Source organism: Cebus imitator, unplaced genomic scaffold (assembly GCF_001604975.1).
Source record: "Cebus imitator isolate Cc_AM_T3 unplaced genomic scaffold, Cebus_imitator-1.0 Scaffold220, whole genome shotgun sequence".
NCBI lineage: Eukaryota > Metazoa > Chordata > Mammalia > Primates > Cebidae > Cebus > Cebus imitator.
In genome coordinates, this window is record NW_016107535.1 from 1552197 (window position 1) to 1573107 (window position 20911).

A 20911-nucleotide genomic window follows, 5' to 3' on the forward strand; every position below is an offset into this window, starting at 1 on the left:
ATATATGTACATATACATACACACACTTACTCACCTATATCAGTGATACCTGATTGCCACTGTCACTGCACCTTGAAATAATTTATGTCACATTTATATTCTCTGCAGTGAAAGATTGGTTAACTGCTAGACAAAAGAAAAAATGTTTTGGGAAAATTGATGGTGGTTAGTTCTGTTGAAGGTAGGAAAAACCAATGAGATTAGCTTTGCCTTAGCTCCTGAGTTTCTGTAGGAAGTAATTTACTACGCTTGCATATTACAGAAAATTTCCTTTGCTCAAAGTTAAGTGAAACTGCAGTTGGTTCTTTTTGAGTCAGTGAAAGTTTTTATCCCATTTTGTCTCTTCCATCAAGCGTCTTGGTGGTTTCTTCAAAGGTAAAATGTACTTAATTGCTTTTTAAACTTACAAAAAGTAGTGTGTCTTTTTCAATTTCTAAAAAAGTAATGTCAGCCGGGTGTGGTGGCTCATGCCTGTAATCCCAACACTTTGGGAGGCTGAGGCAGGCAGATTACCTTAGGTTAGGAGTTGAAGACCAGCCTGGCCAATATGATGAAACCCTGTTGTTACTAAAAATACAAAAATTTGCTCCATGTGGTTGTGTGTGCCTGTAATCACAGCTACTCGGGAGACTGAGGCAGGAGAATAGCTTAAATCCAGGAGGCGGAGGCTCCAGTGAGCCGAGATTGTGCCACTGCATTCCAGCATAGGTTACAAGAGCAAAATTCCATCTCAAAAAAAATTCCATCTTTTTTTTTTTTTGATGGAATCAACAAATCAAATGATGTAGACTAGATATTTTCAAATTTATTTCTCTAAAAGGAATAAATTATGATCTTCATATACATCCTGCTCCCAATAAATAACGCCAAATGAAGCTTCAACATTCTTCTCCTCCTTGCTCCATTCTATGAAAATAATTTGGAAAATATGTTGTAACATTTTTAACTTTATAGCAAATCTCTCTGAGAATTGTTTCTTGCATTAAATTTTATAACCACATTAGTAGTAAACTATAACTTTTACCTGTTTGCTGTACTGCTTTCTATTCACTATTTTTTTCTCGTATTCCTCATCTTGATTCTTTTCTTTTTTGTTCTTTTTTCTGCCATAATACTTAGTCAAGTAATTTTATGGGAAGGCTACATGCATGATATATTTCCTGAGTCTTTGTATATCTGAATATGCATTATTATTACCTTCATATTTGAGTAAAAGTTTGGCTATAAGTAGAATTCTCAGGTCAATTTGCCTTACTTCAGTATTATACCAAGATTTCCACACTATCATTTAGTAATCAGTGCTACAGATGAGAAATCTGATGCCAGACTGATTCTTTTTCCAGTTTAGTAAATTTTTCTTGTTTGGTCAATAGGCTTTATTTGTGGGATTCAGCAATATTACTGAACTGTGTCTAGACACAGCTCACTTTTTACCTGCCCACTATTTCTACTTGAGTAGAGTTTTCTTTAACTGAAAGGAATTTTCTTCTTCTTTTTCTTTTGTTTCTTTTTTTTTTTTTTTTTCCTTTCTGCAGCCTTGAACTCTTGAGCTCAGGTGATTCTCCTGCCTCAACCTCCTAAGTAGCTGGAACTAAAGGTGTGTACCACCATGCCCAGCTAATTTTTAAATGTTTTTGTAGAGACAAGGTCTTGCTGTTTTGCACAGACTGGTCTTGAACTCCTGGCCTCAAGCAATTTTCCTGCCTTGACGCCTCCCAAAGTGCTGGGATTACAGGTGTGAATCACAGCTCCCAGCCAAGATTTTCTTATAATATTTTGAAAACGTATTTTATCTTTCATTCACCTTTTTCTTCTTTATGAACTCCTACGCTGTGGAACTGGATTTCTTCTCTATTCTTCATATTAGTTTTCATTTTCCAATAGTTCTACTACATGGAGGGATTTCTGTTGCTTACTTCCCTTTTTTATTTTTAATTTTTGTGGTGATACTCTGCTTTTGACTTATAAATGCCCTACTAAACTGAATTTTGGGAGAGTATTTGGTAGGAGTGGCTCTGGATATCTGTTGTTCAGGGTAAATAGCTTGCATTTAAAACTTTATCTTTTATCTAAATCAGGAATATATAGTTCTTTAAATGCAGGGTGGCCATAGGGTATATACATCCAGTTTTCACTCGTGTGTGTAATTAGAGGACGCAGGACAGCAAAAGAATTGCTCTTAGATGCACAGGTCAAAAATAGACGAGCAAGGTTTATCTGGGTCCTCAAGGCTGATGTTTTGGGGATCCACGGCCAGGTAGCAAAACCCCCACTTTACATGCCATACAGGTATGCCACGTGAGGGCTGCAGGAGCTGTGGCAGCCCTATGTGCATTGGTCTCTGGTTGAGTTCTCCAGCCCTTTCGATTTCCTCCCTCATTGTGTTTTCATTGGCGACTTTGCTTCTCGATGACAAACTGTCACCAGCAGTGTTGGGAACTGTGGCAGGGTCCTTTTTGTTTCAAAGCATAAACTCATTAAATGATTTCGCTGCTCTTTTGACTGACTTTCACTACATCCATTACTGACTTTCTAACATCCATTCTAAAGAACCGTGCCCCATTCCCTCATCTTTTTTGTTGTGGCAGCTTGAAGTGTGCTCAGATCCTAGTATCTTTTTCTATGTATCTCAAGCTCACTTTGCTGCCTGAGGAGTTTATCACAGAAAAGTGCTCCCTGATAGCATGGATAAGCCAAAGAAAGCTTCAGTGACAGCGGAATGTGATGGTTCACAATGCAAGTGCTATTCCAGGATTCCTGGGTTCACATCTGGCTTCCTGCTCACCAGCTGCATCACTGTGGTATGCTGCTTAACCTTTCTGTGGCCGACTTAAATCCTCTGCAAAATGGGTGATTGTTGTGAGGTTTCAAAGACATAATGAACATAAAGAATATTTTATGTAATTGATATATCCTAAGGCTCAGTAAATATTTTTACTGTTGTGATATTTTGGGCTGGGAGATCTCTCTGATGGGTTTTGCCACAGTTGTCACTGATATGTGATTTGTAGCATGCCTCCTTAGGGTTCACCAGTGATCCCATCCCTTGCTAGTATAAGCTTCAGGATTTCATATATATACATATATATATTGCAAAAGAAATACTCCCACAAACTTCCTCTGTAAAATGAATGATTGAATTAAATAATCATGTAGATCTCTTACAGCTCTAAAATTCAATGCCTTGGTAATAAAATATCACTTCTTTGTAATTTCATGGTGATTTATAATTTACAAAATACATTATACCAGCACAAGTATAATTTAACTAATTAAATAAAAATGAGGTTCCAAGAGTTGAGGGAACTTTGTTTTGATCTCACAAGTGTCATGGAAGCAGTGACTTATTTTTAAATAGACAATAACAAAATGCATTTCAGGGACTTTTTACAAATGAGAGAATGTCGGGATCCCCTTAAATCCTCAGAAATCAGCCAGTGTTATCAATAATATATGTTGATGTTTAGTAGCCAGGAACTGCCGAGATAGTTTACTTTGTAATTTTTTGGTGGAGAATTAGCACAGCTTCCATCCTGGCCTCTGGCGTATTCTCTGAGAAACCCCTAATAGATTCTATCATATACCTCTTTTCCATGGATGTGGTAAGGAAGCCTTATTGGGCCCACAAATCCTTTTGTTCTTTTGTAATTTGCATAATCCTGTCAACAGGCGCAAACAAACACCTTGTTCTAAAAGAAGGAGTAAAAGGGAGTAGAGGATGCTGGCACCAAAAAACCTAAGGCACTAACTCATATTTTGTTTCTAAATCGACTACTTTGAAACTCTAATATTTGAGACACATTTTCTGTGCATAGCTGACTTTGCTGGATCCATTCAAAAGTCAAGAATTTTTGTACTCTTACTAGATAAAATGTATTATAACATGGGGCGTTTATACCAATCCTTGAGGGGTTAAGCTATTATGATCATTATTTTATCATTAGCTTTTGCGAGTTTGACTTGTCCAGGGCCTCCTTTCCTGTAAATTCCAAAACGCATGTTGTGATAGAGTCTTGCTCTGTCACACAGGCTGGAGTGCATGGTGTGATCTCCACTCACTACAGCCTCCATCTACCTCCAGGGTTCAAGGGATTCTCCTACCTCAGTCCCCCGAGTAGCTGTGATTACAGGCACGTGCCACCATGCCCAGCTAATTTTTGTATTTTTTTTAGTAGAGACGGGTTTCACCATGTTGGCCAGGCAGCTCTCGAACTCCTAACCTCAAGTGATCTGCCTGCTTTGGCCTCCCAAAGTGATGAGATTACAGGCGAACAGAGGGCCCTGCAGACATTGCCTTTTTAAAATAAAAGGCGTTCATATACTTTATCTCGCTTAAATCTTTAGACAACTTTTGTGAAGGGAAAGGTAGGGAGGATTCAGCATCTTGTGAAGGTGCTGAGGCTTTGAGGTTATGCGGCATTTCAGGTTTCCATGGGCTTAACTGGCCCAGGAAGGGATCAAGCTCTCTGTCTTTTTGAGACATGCTGGTCCATTTCTCTCTCCATTGCCATCGCCGCTGTATTGTTATTCTCCCTTTGTATTCATTTTTCGTGAAGGAAACAAAACACCAGTTGTCACTTTCCTTTCCAAGTATTTTCATTATTTGCTGTCATGAGTTCTGTTTTAGAATCCTCTATTGTAATACTGTCTTCAGATTAAAAAAAAAAAAAGTGTATATGTTGGAAGAAAGCGCTATGGTGTAAAATACAGGAAACTCTGTACAGATCTGTAAAATGAAATTGTTTTCACGTTTTTAAAGTCAGTTTTATATGCATTTTGTCAATAAAATGTAGTAAAGATATCAAAGTCAATCTTTCTTACCCTTAAAAAATAAGTACAATTTCTCCAACTAGTGGGAAAAAATGTTTTTATGAACATAGGATTGATGTAAGAACAAGAGCATTCGTATTATAAGAAATATGTTTTCTGTTATTTTTTGAAATAAAGAATTTGGTTTATGAGAGGCTTAAAAAAATGAATAAATACCCTTCTTTCCTGATAGTTTCCATCATTCCCTTTGGGATTAAAGGAGTGTGAATCTATCTTACAGCCATTTCCTCTCTGAACTGTAAATGACACATCAAGATGTGATTTGGGGCAGATCAAGCCTTAGAGCTGAATCTCAAGTTTCTTTAGCTGCAGAAGTAGTGTGATAGTATGTTAATTCTATGTGTCCTATCTTCTCGGCTTTTTGACGTTCATAGCATTTCTAAACAAGTAAAAGATTTATCTTAGAAAATAAAATTTTAACAGTTTTTTCACTCTCCTTGAGCTTTAATTCTTTCCATTAGAAATTATATCATCCCCATATTTAGAGCAACGAATAATTGCAAAGCTTTTAAATCGTGCATTTGATGGTTTGTGTGAATTGAAAAGAGAAGGAGAAACTGTTCCCTGCACAGAGATTTACTCATTCAAGGTTCAGTGTCAGAACTTCGTAGAGAATCTGGTCACCTAGAGTTAGCTATTTCATGAAGAGATGATCAAACAATTGAACAGAAAATACAGCAACCAGGAAGAGTATTTCACTGTGCACATTCAGCAGGCTTCGTCATTTTTATCCTTTTGTATCAAGCCATTTTATAAGTAGATACGTGCCTAGAAGATTGTTTTTTTTCCTTTTAACTCACTGAAAGTCACACAGTGTCACTTTAGTAATTCTCTTCTTGCCCAGTGGGTTTAGAAACCAGTTTTGGGCCATGGCAAGAAGTATTTTCATAGAGTTACAGATTCATTAAATGAGACCCTCTCTCCTTCCCTTCCCACCCACTGTGATTCTGTCTATGATGGGGATTTAAGCAGCAGTCCCAACATGAACTAACTCATTTCTGCACGAGGGAAATGGTTCTTGTATGGCCTTACCACCTCCTCTGGTTCTGCAACGACTATTCTTTTTCTGACAGCTTCTTCTACCTCTTCCAGTCAGGCACAACTCTTGATGACTTGGACCTCCTATGTTCTTTTTTTTTCCTCAGCTTGTAAAATTGTGGTAAAATACACATAATATAAAGTTTACTATCTTCACCATTTAATGTACTGTTTAGTAGCAAAATGATGAAGTACATTCATATTGTTTTATAACTCTCATCAGTATCCAACTTCAGAACTCATTTAATCTTGCAAAGCTGTACCTGTATACAGCTTCACCAATAACTCCCCATTCCGCGCTCAGTCAGCTCCTGGAAACCACCGTTCTACTCTCCGTCTTTAACAATTTTAACTTCACAAGTACACAGTATAATTGTAATCATATAGTACTTGTCCTTTTGCAACTGGCTTATATTACTTAGCATGATGTCCTCAAAGTTTATCCATTTTATAGCATATGCATGCCATATATATATATACATATGTATATGTCATGTTTTGCTTATCCATTCATGTTAATAGACACGGGTTCCTTTCCCAGTTTACCTACTGTGGGAATAATGCTGCTATGAGTTTGGATGCACAAATAACTCTTTCAGACCCTGCTTTCAGTTATTTTGAGTATATAACAAGAAGCGAATTGCTAGATAACAGGGTAATTCTATTTTTACTATTTTGAGGAACATTCATACCATTTTCCACAGCAGGTGTACTGTTTACATTTCTCCCAACAGCACTCAAGCTCCAGTTTCTCCACATTTCTGCCAAAACTTTTTTTTTTCTTGGTAATAGCCATCCTAATGGGTACAGATTGATATTTCATTGTAGTTTTGATTTGCATTTATCTAATGATTAGTGATTGCGGACATCTATTCATGCATGTATTAGCCATTTGTATATGTATCTTCTTTAGAGAAATGTCTATTCAAGTTCTTTATTCATTTTTGAATTGGGTATTTTTTTTTTCTTTTTGAGTTTTACAAGTTCTCTATGTATTCTGAATATTAATCCCTTATCAGATATGATTTGATAATACTTTCCACCATTCTGAAGATTGCCTTTTTACTCTGTTGATACTGATTTTAAATTTTTATGAAATTTCAATCTGTCTCTTATGTTATATGTGTCTTTTGTGTCAAATTAAGACATTTGTTGCCAAATTCAGTATCATGATGCTTCTGCATAAGTTTTATTCTAATCTACAATTTTAGGTGTTACCTTTAGGTCATGCATCTATTTCGAGTTAACTTTTATAATTATGTTAGGAAAGAGACCAACCTTATTCTTTTGTATGTGGATATTAAATTTTCCTGACACCCATTTGTTGAAAAGACTGTCCTTCCCTTGTTAAACGATCTTGGTGCCCTCGTAGACAGTTGTTTGAACATATATGTGAGGATTTGTTTCTGGACTCTCTCTTATGTGTCATTGTGCCAATACCTCACTGTTTTCTTTACTTTAGATTTGTATTAATTTTTGAAATCAGGAAGTGTTGGTTCTCCATTTTTGTACCTTTTTATTCAGGATTGTTCTGCCTATTTTAGGTCATTTGATATTCCATATGAATTTTAGGGTAGGTTTTTTCTATTTCTTTAAAAAATATCACTGGGATTGTGATCAGGACTGCATTAAGTCTGGATATCACATTGGTTAATATTGAAATCTTAGTTATATTAAGTCTTGCATTCTATGAACATGAGATGTCTACCATTTATTTATGTCTTCTTTCATTTCTTCCCAGAATGTATTTAAGGCTTCATTGTTCAAGGGTTTTAACTCTTTGTTCACATTAATTTCTGAGTATTTTGTCTTTTAATTTTTGATGCTGTTGTATATGGAGTGATTTTCTTAATTTCTTTTTTGAATTGCTTATTGTTGATACAAATGTAAGCGATTTTTGTGTAATGACTTCGTATGCTCTACTTTCCTAAGTTCACTAATTAGTTCTAACAGCTTTTGTGTCCAGTCTTTAGGGTTTGTACATATAAGATTATGTCATCTACAAAAAGAGATTATTTAATTCTTTCTTTTCAATTTTGACAACTTTTATTTTTTTTTCTTGCCTGATTACTCTGATTAGGACTTCAAGTATTACACTAAATTAATATGGCAAAGCTGGTATTCCTAATCCTAGAGGAAAAGCTTTAAGTCTTTTATCATTGAGTGTGATTTTCTCTGTGGGTTTCCATATGTGGCTTTTGCTATGTTGAGATAGTTTCCTTCTATTCCCAGTTTGTTGATTTATTTTATGAAAGGATATTGAATTTTGTCAAATGCTCTTTTGTATCAATTGAGAAGATCACATATATTTTTCTTCATTCTGTTAATATAATATATAACCTTGAATTAAGTTTGTTTGTTGAGTATCTGTTCGTTATAATAATAATGGCCAGCCTCGGTGCCTCACACCTATAATCCCAGCACTTTGGAAGGCCAAGGCGGGCAGATCACAAGGCCAAGAGATCAAGACCATCCTGGCCAACATAGTGAAACCTCAGCTCTACTAAAATAAACAATTAGCTGGGCGTGGTGGTGCGCAACTGTAGTCCCAGCTACTTGAGAGGCTGAAGCAGGAGAATTGCTTGAACCTGGGAGGTGGAGGTTGCAGTGAGCTGAGATTGCACCACTGCACTCCAGCCTGGCACCTGGTGACAGAGCAAGACTCCGTCTCAAAAAAAAAAAAAAATAATAATAATAAATCTCACTTGGCCATGATATATAAACCTTTTAATATGCTATTAAATTTCATTTGTGATATTTAATTGAGGATATTTGCATCAATATTTATTAGGGATTTTGTTCTATAGATTTCATGTAATATCTTTGCCTGACTTTGGTGTCATAGAATGAGTTGGGAGTGTTTCCTTTTTTAAATTTTTTGAACATATTTGAGGATAATTGTTAATTCATCTATAAATGTTTTATGGAATTTACTAGTGATGCCATTGGTTCCAGTTTTTTTTTCTTAGTAGATTTTGGATATTGATTCAATCTTCTTAGTATTTATAGCATATTCAGATTTTTTATTTGTGGTTTAGTCTTGGCGCATTTTTTGTTTCTTGGAAAATTTCCATGTCACCTGGGTTATCCAATTTGTTGCCACACATTTACTCATAGTACTCTCTTAAATCCTTTTTATTTCTGTAGAATTGTTAGTAATGTCTCTACTTTTATTTCTGTCTTTCATAGTTTGAGTCTTCCCTCTCTCTGTCTTTCTTCATCTAGATAAAGGTTTGTCAATTTTCTTGATCTTTTTGAAGAATGATTAGTTTTTGTCAGTATTTCTCCATTATTTTTCTAATTTCCATTCTACTTATTTCTACTCTTACCATTTTTATTTATTTATTTATTTATTTATTTATTTATTTATTTTCTGAGACAGTTTTGCTCTGTTGCCTGGGCTGGAGTGCAATGCCATAACCTTGGCTCACTGCAACCTCTACCTCCCAAGATCCAAGCTATTCTCCTGCCGCAGCCTCCCAAGTAGCTGGGATTACAGGTTTCTGCCACCACACCTCGCTATTTTTTTTGTATTATTAGTAGAGATGGGGTTTCACCATGTTGGTCAGGCTGGTCTTGAACTTTTGACCTCAGGTGATCCACCAAGTGCTGGGATTACAGCATGAGCTACCACACCCGTCCTCTACTCTTACCTTTATTATTTCTTTCCTTCTTGTAGATTTAGGTATAGTTTTTTTTTTTTTTTTTTTTTTTTTTTTTTTTTGTTTTTCTATTTTTTTTTTTTTGTTGTTGGTCTGACGTTTTTTTTTTTTTTAAATTTAACGGTGTATAGCTATAAATTGCCTTNTTTTAAGTTTCACAATTTGTAGATTTAGGTTGTTGGTCTGACGTATTTCTTATCTTTAAATTTAACGGTGTATAGCTATAAATTGCCTTATTAGCACTGTTTTCGCTGTTTCCAATACGTTTTGTATGTTTTCTTTCATGTTCATTCATTTTTAGGTATTTTTCCATTTCCCTTGTGATTTCTTCTTGGATCCATTAAGATTATATTTTCTAATTACTGCAAATTTGTGAATTTTGCAGTTTTACTTAACATCTATTGATTTCTAACTTTATCCCATTGTACTCAGAGACCATACTTCTTTTGACATCTACTTTTTCAAATCTGTTGCAGTTTATGGGCTTATTCATGTTCTATCCTGGCACATGAATTATTATGTAATGGTCTATTTCTTTCTTCAATTCTGCTAATTTTTGGTTTATATATTTTGATGACCTTTTATTAGATGCATATACATTTACAATTGTTATATAGTCTTGCTGTGTTGAGCCTTTTATTAGTATAATGTTCTGTATCTCTTTTATCTTTTAGCCTTTTTGTTTTTGACTTAAACTCTATTTTATGTGATATTTTGCTACTCTCCTTTTTGTGAGTTACTGTTTGTATGAAATAATGTTTTCTATCCTTTCACTTTTAAACTCTGTGTGTCTTTGGATATAAAATGAGTCTCTTGTAGGCAACATTATGTGTTTTAATTTATTCTGCCAATCTGTCTTTTGACCATATAATTTAATTCATTTACATTTAAAGTAATTATTGATAAGCAGAGAATTACATCTTATTTTTCTACAGATGCTCCTTAACTTGTGATAGGGTTATGTCGCAATAAACATGTGTTAAGTTGAAATTATTGTAAATGTAAAACCATTTAATATACCTAACATACCAAACATCACGGTTTAGCCTAACCTACTTTACTATTTTTCTTTTGCCATTTCAACAGTTAAAGGTGTACATGTCAGTGCATTAAGTACATTCAAATTCTTGTGCCTACTAGCCTCAATGTTTTAATAATCCCGTACTTAAACAGTATAATCATTAAACAGTAACTAGCCTCAATGTTTTAATAATCCTGTACTGAAACAGTGTTGTCATTAAACAATAAGTCCCTGATTCTACTTCTACCCAGACCCAGAAACTCCTGTTCTATGAATCTGACTATACTATTCCAAATAAATGGAATCACACTGTATTTGCTGCCTCCATCCCCCCTTAACCTACGTTAGGTATTTATCCTAATGTTATCCCTCCCTGATCCCTCCACCCCTGCTATCCCTCCCCTAGTCCCACCCCACACTCTCCAACAGGCCCCAATGTGTGATGTTCCCCTCCCTGTGTCCATGTGTTCTCATTATTCAGCACCCACTTATGAGTGAGAACATGTGGTGTTTGGTTTTCTGTGCTTGTGTCAGCTTGCTGAGAACGATAATTCCCAGCTTCATCCATGTCCCTGCAAAGGACATGATGGTTTACTTCACTTAGCTAGCATAGGGCATGAAAGGTTTATGCATGTTGTAGCGTGTGTCAGGACTTCCTTTTTAAGGCTGAATAATAGCCCATCATGTGTATATACTAAATTTTCTTTATCTACTCAATTATTCCATGGATATTTTGGTTGTTTTTACCTTTTGGCTGTTATGGATGAAGAAAATGTAGCACATATACACCATGGAATACTCTGCAGCCATAAAAAAGGATGGTTTCATGTCCTTTGCAGGGACATGGATGAAGCTGGGAATTATCGTTCTCAGCAAGCTGACACAAGCACAGAAAACCAAACACCACATGTTCTCACTCATAAGTGGGTGTTGAATAATGAGAACACATGGACACAGGGAGGGGAACATCACACACTGGGGCCTGTTGGAGAGTGTGGGGTGGGACTAGGGGAGGGATAGCAGGGGTGGAGGGATTGGGGAGGGATAACATTAGGATAAATACATAATGTAGGTGATGGGGGGATGGAGGCAGCAAACCACCATGGCATGTGTATGCCTATGTAACAATCCTGCATGAGCTGCACATGTACCCTAGAACTTAAAGTATAATTAAAAAAAACAAAGAAAAAAAAGAGTAATCAAAACTCAGCATTGAGAAAAAAAATCCTACATATTAAAAGAATAAAAGAAGGAAATGACACTATCAGTGCAATTGATGTAGAAAAATTATTGGACAAAATTCAACGTCTTCTCATGACTAAAACACTCAACGGGCTATGTGCGGTAGCTCACTCCTGTAGTCCCAGCACTTTGGGAGGCCTACGTGAGCAGATCACTATGAGATTTCATCCCAAAAAACCCCCAAAAGGAGAAAAACATTCAACTAACTGGCACATCAAAGGATACTATCAATGGAGTAAAAAGGCAACCCACATAATGGGAGAAACTGTTAGCAAATTACGTGACTGATAACAGATTAGTATCTAGAATAATTGAAAAACTCCTACAGTTCAACAACAAAAAATGAGCAACCCAATTAAAATGAAGGGCAAAGACTGGGTACATGGTGGCTCATGCCTATAATCCTAGCACTTTGGGAGGCTGAAGCGGGTGGATCACTTGAGACCAGGAGTTCAAGACCAGCCTGGCCAACATGGTGAAACCCTGTCCCTACTAAAAATCCAAAAATTAGCCGGGTGTGGTGGTGGGCACCTGTAGTCCCAGCTACTCAGGAGGCTGAGGCAGGAGAATCACTTGAACCCAGGAGGCAGAGGTTGCAATGAGTGGAGATTGCACCACTGCACTCCAGTCTGGGCAGCAGATGGAGACTCCATCTCAAAACAAACACACAAACAAACAAACACACAATAAAGAACAAAGGGCTTGAATAGACAGTTCTTCAAAGAAGATATAGAAATGGGGATAAGCACATGAAAAGATGCTCAACATTGCTAATCATCGGGGAAATGAAAATCAAAACCACAAGAAGACACCATCTCACAGTCATTAACATGGTTGTTTTCAGGAAAACAGAAAATAACCAAATGTTAGTGAGAATGTGGACAAATCGGAACCCTTGTGAGTTGCTGATAGAAATGTAAAATGATACAGCCACTGTAGAAAATAGTGTTGCGGACCCTCAAAACATTAAACAGAATTATCATATGATCCAGAAATTCTACTTCTGGATACAAACACAAAATAATTAAAAGCAGGGAGTGGAACAGATATTTGTACAACAGTGTTCATAGCAGCATTATTCATAATACCTTAACCTGCTTTAAACATACTCAGAACACTTACAGTAGCAGACGGTGGGCAAAATCATCTAACACAAAGCTTATTTTATAATAAAGCTTTAACTGTCTTATGTAATTTATTGTATTCTCCACTGAAAGTAAAAGACAGAATGGATATTTCAAGTATGGTGTTTAATGAATGTGTATCACTTTCACACCATCGTAAGGTCCAAAATAAGTCAAATCGTTGTAAAATTTATGATTATAAAACCATTTATATTTGCTTTTTATATGCTTTATAGCTTTTTTGTCCTTAATTTCCTACATAATTGTTTTTTCTATATTCAGTTGTTTTTTTTTTTAGTAAAATATTTAAATTCCTACTTGATTTCCTTTTGTGTATATTCTGTAGCTATTTTCTTTGTGGTTACAATGGGGATTACATTTAATATCTTAAAGTTGTAACACTCTAACTTGAAGTTGTACCAACTTGACACAGATAACATACAAAATTCTGTTGCTTTTTCAGTTGTTGATGTAACAAAATTATTTCTTTATGCATTGTATATACAACAATATAAGCTAATAATTTAATGCACCCATTTCTTAAATTATGTAGAAAGCCAAATGGAGTCACTAATCAAATTATCAAATAATATGAAATTTTAAGTTTGTAATTTAAAAAATTATTAGTTTCTTAAATCATGTTGAAAACAAAAAGCAAAGTTACACATTATGATTGCAATGAGATTAGCTTTTATAAGTGTTTACCTACTTGTCTTTACTGAGAGCTGTATTTCTTGGTATGGTTTTGAGTTACTGTGTGGTATCATATCACTTCAACCTGCAGGTCTCCTGTTAGCATTTCTTGCAGGACAGGTCTAATGGTAATAAAGAACTTTCTCACTTTTTTTTTTTTTTTTAACCCCTGGCAAAATTTTGTTTTTCTTTCTCACTTTTAAAAGAAATTTTTGCCAGATATAGGATTCTTGTTTGATTTTTTTTTTTTTTTCTTTTCGTACTTTGAATATACCGGCCCACTGTTTTTTGGCATCTAAAGCTGCTGAGAAGAAAACTGGATAATTTTCTTGAGGCTCCCTTGTATATGATGAGTTACCTCTCTTGCAACTTTCAAAATTCTGTCATTGTCTTTGTTTTTTGACAGTTTAATTATAAGGTGCCTCAGTGTTTGAATTCGTCTTGTACTTTTTGAGCTTTTTGGATGTTTATACTCTTGTCTTTGATCAAATTTGGGGATTTTTTTGGCCATTATTTCTTCAAGTATCGTCCCTGCCTTTTATCTCTGTCTCATCCTTCTGGGAATCGCATAAGGCATACTTTAGTATACTTGACTGTGTCCCACAGGTCTCTTAGGTTCAGTTCACCTGTCTTCAGTCTTTATTCTTTCTGATTCTTAGACTTATTAATTTACTTTGACCTCTCTTCAAGTTTTCTGATTCTTTCTTTTGTCTTCTCAATCTGCCTTTTCGTTCCTCTAATGAATTTTTTATTTTAGTTATTGTAGTTTTCATTTCCACAATTGCTTTTTGTTTTTTTTTTCTTTTACTGTATTGATATTCCCATTTTATTCATGCATTGTTTTCTTAACTTTCTCCTTGCTTCCTTCAGTTCTTTGAGCGCTTTTAAGACAGTAGTTTTTAAGTCTTGGTCAGGTAGATCCACCATCAGGTCTTTTTTAGAGACAGTTTCTGTTGGTTTATATTTTTGCTTTGAACAGACCAGGCTATCCTGTTTCTTTGTATGTCTTTTGATTTTTTTGTTGTTGTTGAAAAGCGCACATTTGAATCTAATAATATAGTAACTCAGGAAATCAGACTCTTTATCTTCCCCAAGGTTTACTGTTGTTTTTGTTTTGTGGGGTTATCATTGCCTGTCTCTGTGCTAAGTATTAGCTTTTTTGTAAACCTATGATCTTAATTATTTTCTGAGCCTGTATCTTTCCCTGGTTATGTGCAGTGACTTTCTAATTTCCCCTATTGTTTTCAAATGCCCTGGTCATCAATGTCTGTCTCCCAAAATGAGAAAAAGTAAAAAAATAAAAATGAAGAAAGGAAAAAAAAGAAAAAGTACTGGCCTTTTGAGTCCCATGTAAGACACTTCAGCTGGAGTAGGAGGGGCAACACTAATGATAGTTGCCCCTTTTTCTTTATATGTGTGATTAGAAGCAGCAATTAATGCACAGATCCCTTATATATGGAAGACGGGTCCTTTATGCCCAGCTTGGATCAGGTGAGTTATATGCAAGCTGCTTCAAGAACATGTGCACAGATGCCTGCCAAGAATCTAAGAAGTGGGCTATAGGTAGCTGCTATTGTGCTAAGATACAAAATTTACCCTAATTACCCACAACTTACCATCTAAGCCTTCCCTCCAGAAATTAGATGCCTTTAATAGACTCTTGACTTCCAAAATAACTTCTTAGATGGCGCCAGTGCAATGGGTGTTGAAAGACAGATTTATGGTGCTTCCTGCTTTGCCATATTCTCCGAATCCCTTTAACTTCCTTTTGATTTTTACTGAACAGAATTTCCTTGATTCCTCCGTGTGCCTGCAACCATTCCTTTTCTCCCTTATTTACCAGCTCCTCTTCCTTTCTTCTTGTCTCTAAATTTACATGGCCACTCAGAGTTTTCCATTTGACCTTCTGTTTTCTTTCAGTAGATGTCACAACTCTAATGGGATCAACTTTGGTCTTTCTTTATCTAATTACTTCAAATGCTTATGACTTGGTATTGTGTTTTCCTTTGACAAGTTTTCTTTCATTTATCCTTGAGATCTTTTTGTAGATAACACCTGCCTTTTCACTTTTGATGTGTCCCTAAGTCTACTCATCATCTTGCTCAAAGGCTTACATTCTATTAGAGATGCCATTATATTTTCTAGTCTTGCCAGCTAAACTGTGTTCGTTGATGATACATCTTGCTTTCTTTGTATGTCTATCACCAAGGTTTACAGGATTATTTCAATCTCTGTATTTTCTTGCCCATTGTCCTAGTTCATGTCTTCTGGGTTACAACCTACTCATTGCCTTGATTCTATCTTTTTTACATTCCAACTGCATATCTATAACCAATTAGTGGTTAAAATGTGCTTCCTCTGTCTTTTTATTGTATGCCACATTAAATTTCTCCTCTTGATTTACTTTTCAGAGAACTCTATGACTTACCTCATCTTATATAGCACACCTTATTTCCCGCTGTGCTTTTTATACAGTCCTTGCTCTTTTGAAGCTTATGTCCTCATTGTCAGCTTCATATGCCAAGCTAATTTTTCTTATGTCTTTCTTGATACCTGACACATCCTCATTTTTGAAGGCCTAACTTTACTATTTACTCGTATGTGTCTGACAACTGGATCATATGAGTCTCTCTCTTTTTTGCCTCCTGAGTCTTTTGATTGAGTCATGTGATATGGTGACATGAGCCCAGGATTTAGGGTTAAAATGCCCTGCTAGGTCACTTACCACTGCATTTCCCATCTATCTTTACATGCAAATAGCAGTTTCTTAGAAGGTTATTTTGGGGATTAATTGAGATAATGAATGTAGAGTATCCAACAATTTCTGGTTCAGAGTAAAGGCTTACTATGAGTCAGTTAATAAATAAATTTGTTAATGCTGGTTGATTTTTCTGCCAATTAATGTATGCCCTTTTGTGGAGTAATGTAATCATTGCCTGTACAATAATCTTGCCACCAAACTTTATTTTATAAAGCCAGAATCATAATGTGGGAGAACTTTAGAAATTACATAAAATCACAAGTCATAGAGCACCAGATTTGACATGGTCCTAACCCACCTGCTCTTTCTTGTGATGAGGAAACTGGAGCCTAAGTTTCTTAAGTGAACTGTTCAAGGTGACCCAGTTAGTAGGAGAACTGGCCCTAACCACTATTAGAGGTTTCTGGACTCCCAGACCTCTGGTGTTTCCATTACCTTCTTGTTCATTTCTTTTAGCAACTGCCTGAAGGCAGGATCACAACTCATATTTCTGTATCACCCATAACCTTTATTTTATTGCAAGAAGATAGAATAGCTACTTCGTTGGTATTTGAGGCTTGATCGATTCATTCTTTATTTGAATGGGCAATAGAAATTCTCTGGGAAAGGACTTAGGAAGTCTGTACTATACTTATCAAAAGCACCCTTTTGATGCTTTTGACACTGTTGTCAGCATGCAAAGGGTTCAACATGCACTGCTTCTGTGTACTGACTCAGGGTGGTGGGGAAAGGAAATGGGAGAGGAAGTTATATACATCTTGAGCAAATCAAGCTTTTCTATTTTTAGTCCTTGCTACTGTTTGGAAAGTACAGCCTCTGTTCATGGCAGTCTGGCATGTGTTTCCTTAGTGCCATTTCAAAAGGGGGAAAAAATAAATATGGGAATTTTTTTTTTTTGTAGTGAAAATAGTTACTCAGTGAAATCACATAAGTTTCCCGTTTTTCTCTTGATGAAACCTCAAACCCACTAGGCACAGATTCCTCAACCTCAACTATGCGTGTCAGAGGCTCATGCAGAACAGGAGACCCAAGTCAGCACAACCTTGTATAGCAAGATATGCTCTGATGCCACAGAGAAACGTGGGGCGGGTCAGGGGATGGGAAGGCAGGGAAGGGAATGTTGCTGTTCTTTCATATTCGGTGGGGAACCTGGCCAACTACCAGATCCTTGTCCCCTGGAAAAGGCTGAAACCTGAACTAGGTAGATAAAGAGACCCATAGCATTGCAGCTTTTTGCTTAAGCTTTTCCTGTTGCTTTAGTTTCTCTCCTTGGTAAAAGTTTCCCTGAGTGCTTTAATAGCTACTTCCCCAATGCAAGTAAATAATTTCTCTTTAGCAATTACGATGGCATTTGGGGAATTTTTCCAATCTAAGGCAATATCATTAGGGGACAGTAAAGAACCTTCTCCTAGTAAAATGATTTGATCTGTATTTAGATGGATTGCTATAATACAGTGGTACTGAAGTGATCAGAAATGGCAATGATAGAATGTCTTCGGGTCAAGTTCAAGGGTCCAAACTTGGGGCCGATGAGGGCCTTAGCCAAGGTGATGGCCATGACCATGGAGAAGGGGAACAAGAATCAAAAGCAATTTGGAAAGAGGGGCTTATGGGAAAGAGAAGAGTCCAGGATGCTTTGCAGGAGTCGTCTGACTTTCTTCAAGGGAAGTACATATCCTTCCTGTCCTAGTATGTGCTAAGTAGAAATATCCTTTGAAAAAAATCATGTCTCTGAGGCAAGTGTGATGTGAATGTTACTAGCGGAAATGTTGATACTGATGAGCAAATATTGCCCTTTGTTAATGAGAGGGACTGTACAGTCTCCAGACATAAACAGCTCTGTCTAGATAAAATTGTAGCAGTAGGGTGAGAATAATGCATTGCTATAATTAATGCTAATTTGTGGATATTGCTGTATTGTTGTCATTGTTTTTTAATTGAATATGTATTAAGCTCCAATAGGGTGCTATGAATAATGCCAACTTATAGTTGATTTATCAGAACACTCAGAATGCTTTATAAACAGCAATAAATGGAAGCTCACAGCACTCCTTTGAGGTGGTAATTGTCTTTGCCAATTTCTGCAGATGAGGAGAAGTGAAGTAGATTGTGTTTGCTCTGTTGGCACTGTGGGTGAGAACATAGAAACTGTCAAATGAGAGAAAAGTATTTTCCTGTCCCCTGGAATTGGGTTAGAATACGTTAGTAAAGAATTCTCCTTAAATGTGTTCAGAGTTGTGGGATTTTAATTAAATTGTTCCAGTTATTGTTAGCACTTGGATTAGCAACAGGCAACCAAATTCTAGGCCAGTGGATTTCAAATTTAGCATGGACAAGAATTTGGGTTAGGCTGGTGGGTTTGTTAAATGCAGATTACTAGGCCCTACATTCAAAGGTTTAGATTTGGTAAATCTAGGAGTGGGTTTAAAGAAATCTTATGTTCATTGATATCTAGGGTGCTTCTGTCCTCAAAGGTTGCTAGCTTCCTTTCAAAACTCCAGTATTTTCTTATTTTATGACGTGTCTTTGTCCACTAAAATCTAGCTTTATCTGAGACCAAGACTTTTTATTTAATAGCTGCAAAGTGTTCTGTAGCACACCAAGTATGATCTTATAATCCTCTTTTTTAATACAACATACCACCAGCAAATATGTGCAGAAGACTTACCATACGCTTAGCATTCTAATGGACACACAATTTCTACCACCTTATTTCACCTGGTCTCCAAAATGTCCTTGCCGGGTTGACAGTATTACCCCCCTATTTCATAAGACAACACTAGAACTAAGAGTATATGGCTTGGTTAGACATCACATCTGGTTTAACCCTTTCTATCTTAACCTGGTTAGACACATAGTTTACTTTAAGTTTGAACAACAGGTGGCATTCTTTTTGGCACTGAAAGAGTTCGAAGCTGACAATAGAGCCTGTACACCTGGCTTAAGTGGACCTATCCCATAAGGAAGAACATTCGCATTGAAACATGGGAGAGGTGGAAAGGGAAGTTGGAAGTGACTAATTCAACTTTTCCTTATCTTTTTTGGTCTCATTTCTTTAATATGAGGGACTGAACTGTCACCGAGTAAACAATAGACATTTGGTTACCACTTGACTCTGAATATTCTTTGAAAAAAGGAACATTTTAGTCGGGCATGGTGGCTCACACCTGTAATCTCAGCACTTTGAGAGGCAAAGGTGGGCAGATCACAAGGTCAGGAGATTGAGATCATCCTGACTAACGTGGTGCAACCCCATCTCTACTAAAAATATAAAAAATTAGCAGGGTGTGATGGCATGCACCTGTAGTCCCAGCTACTCAGGAGGCTGAGGCAGGAGAATCACTTGAACCCAGGAGGTGAAAGTTGCAGTGAGCTGAGAGTGAGCCGCTGCACTCTAGCCTGGGTGACAGAGCGAGACTCCGCCTCAAAAAAAGGAAAGATAAAGAAAAAAGGAAGCTTTTGTAAAAAAGCTTGAAATGATACATGAGCAGAATTCTGGGGTAGAGAAAGGATTTTTAAGTTGAGACAAGAATAGCGAAGCTTGAGGCGACATAACTCCTTGCCTCCTTTAGACTTTCTCCAGCCTCCACCTAGCGAAGTAACAGCCTTGTCTTAGCAGTCTGCTGTATTGTATTCCCTGGGTCTAAGGCAGAAATGTGTACATGCTCCAATCACCCATGTTTGCTGTGCTGTGGATTCACATTCATTTCTGATTAAGGTGAAATCAGTAGCTTTCTGATACGGTCTCTCACTCACTTTTTATCAATGGCAACCTTTTTCATAAAAATAGGAATTTCTGCTGGGAGTGTTTTAATATAAATTGTCTGTGCACAGCCTGAAATATGTGTGATTCATACCATGTGTTTGTTCCCACATCAACACTAAGTCCCAAGATACAATTACCCCTGCCCACTCTCTCCTTCGTCATGGGGAATGTGTTTATCCTTTAGATATCAGCACCTTGGGTAAGCGCCAAACTCCTTATATGCCTAGGTTTGCACACCTGCATTATCTGACCACAGCTGACCCTTTGAGTCTGCTTTGACTCTATTTTTACCTTAAAGAACACTTGTGTTTGCCAAGTACACTTGCACATTGCAGTGTTCCTTCTATATCTTTATGCCCATGTTGTAAATATGTTAAATACTTTCTCTCCATTTAAGGTCTTCTCAATTCTGTGACCATATAGCAATCTCTGATTTCTCTATTTGGCTACTTTCTCTCTTTCCTCTCTCTTATTTTGCTTTTTTCTCTAATATCTGTGTGTCTTACCTACATGTATTCTGCCTTCTAATAATGGATATTTGTAAATAAACTAGCTTCTTCAATGCAACTATAAGCTCTTGACAGAGAACCAGTGATCCATTCTCCTTCCCTCCCTCCTTTTTCCCATTCCTTCTTTCCTTCCTCCCTCCCTCCTTTTTCCCTCTCTTCCTTCCCTTCTTTCCCTTCTTTTCCTTCCCTTTTCCTTCTCCCCCTCCCTCCCTCTTTCCCTCCTTCCTCCCCTCCAGCATCAGCTCTAGCAAGGAGCCCTAGCAGA

General features: G+C 36.7%; 1 protein-coding gene and 1 long non-coding RNA gene across 9 annotated transcripts in view; one reads left to right on the forward strand and one right to left on the reverse strand.

Annotated features, from left to right (window-relative positions):
• Positions 1-20911, forward strand: part of LOC108318535 (LIM domain containing preferred translocation partner in lipoma) — a 731582-nt gene that overhangs the window by 338901 nt on the left and 371770 nt on the right. The gene's annotated exons all lie outside the window — the stretch shown is intronic.
• LOC119474237 lies at positions 13865-17422 on the reverse strand. Its single transcript, XR_005203525.1, has 2 exons — positions 15227-17422; positions 13865-15144 (listed from the first exon to the last, which is right to left on the reverse strand). It is a non-coding gene; the product is annotated as an uncharacterized LOC119474237 (long non-coding RNA).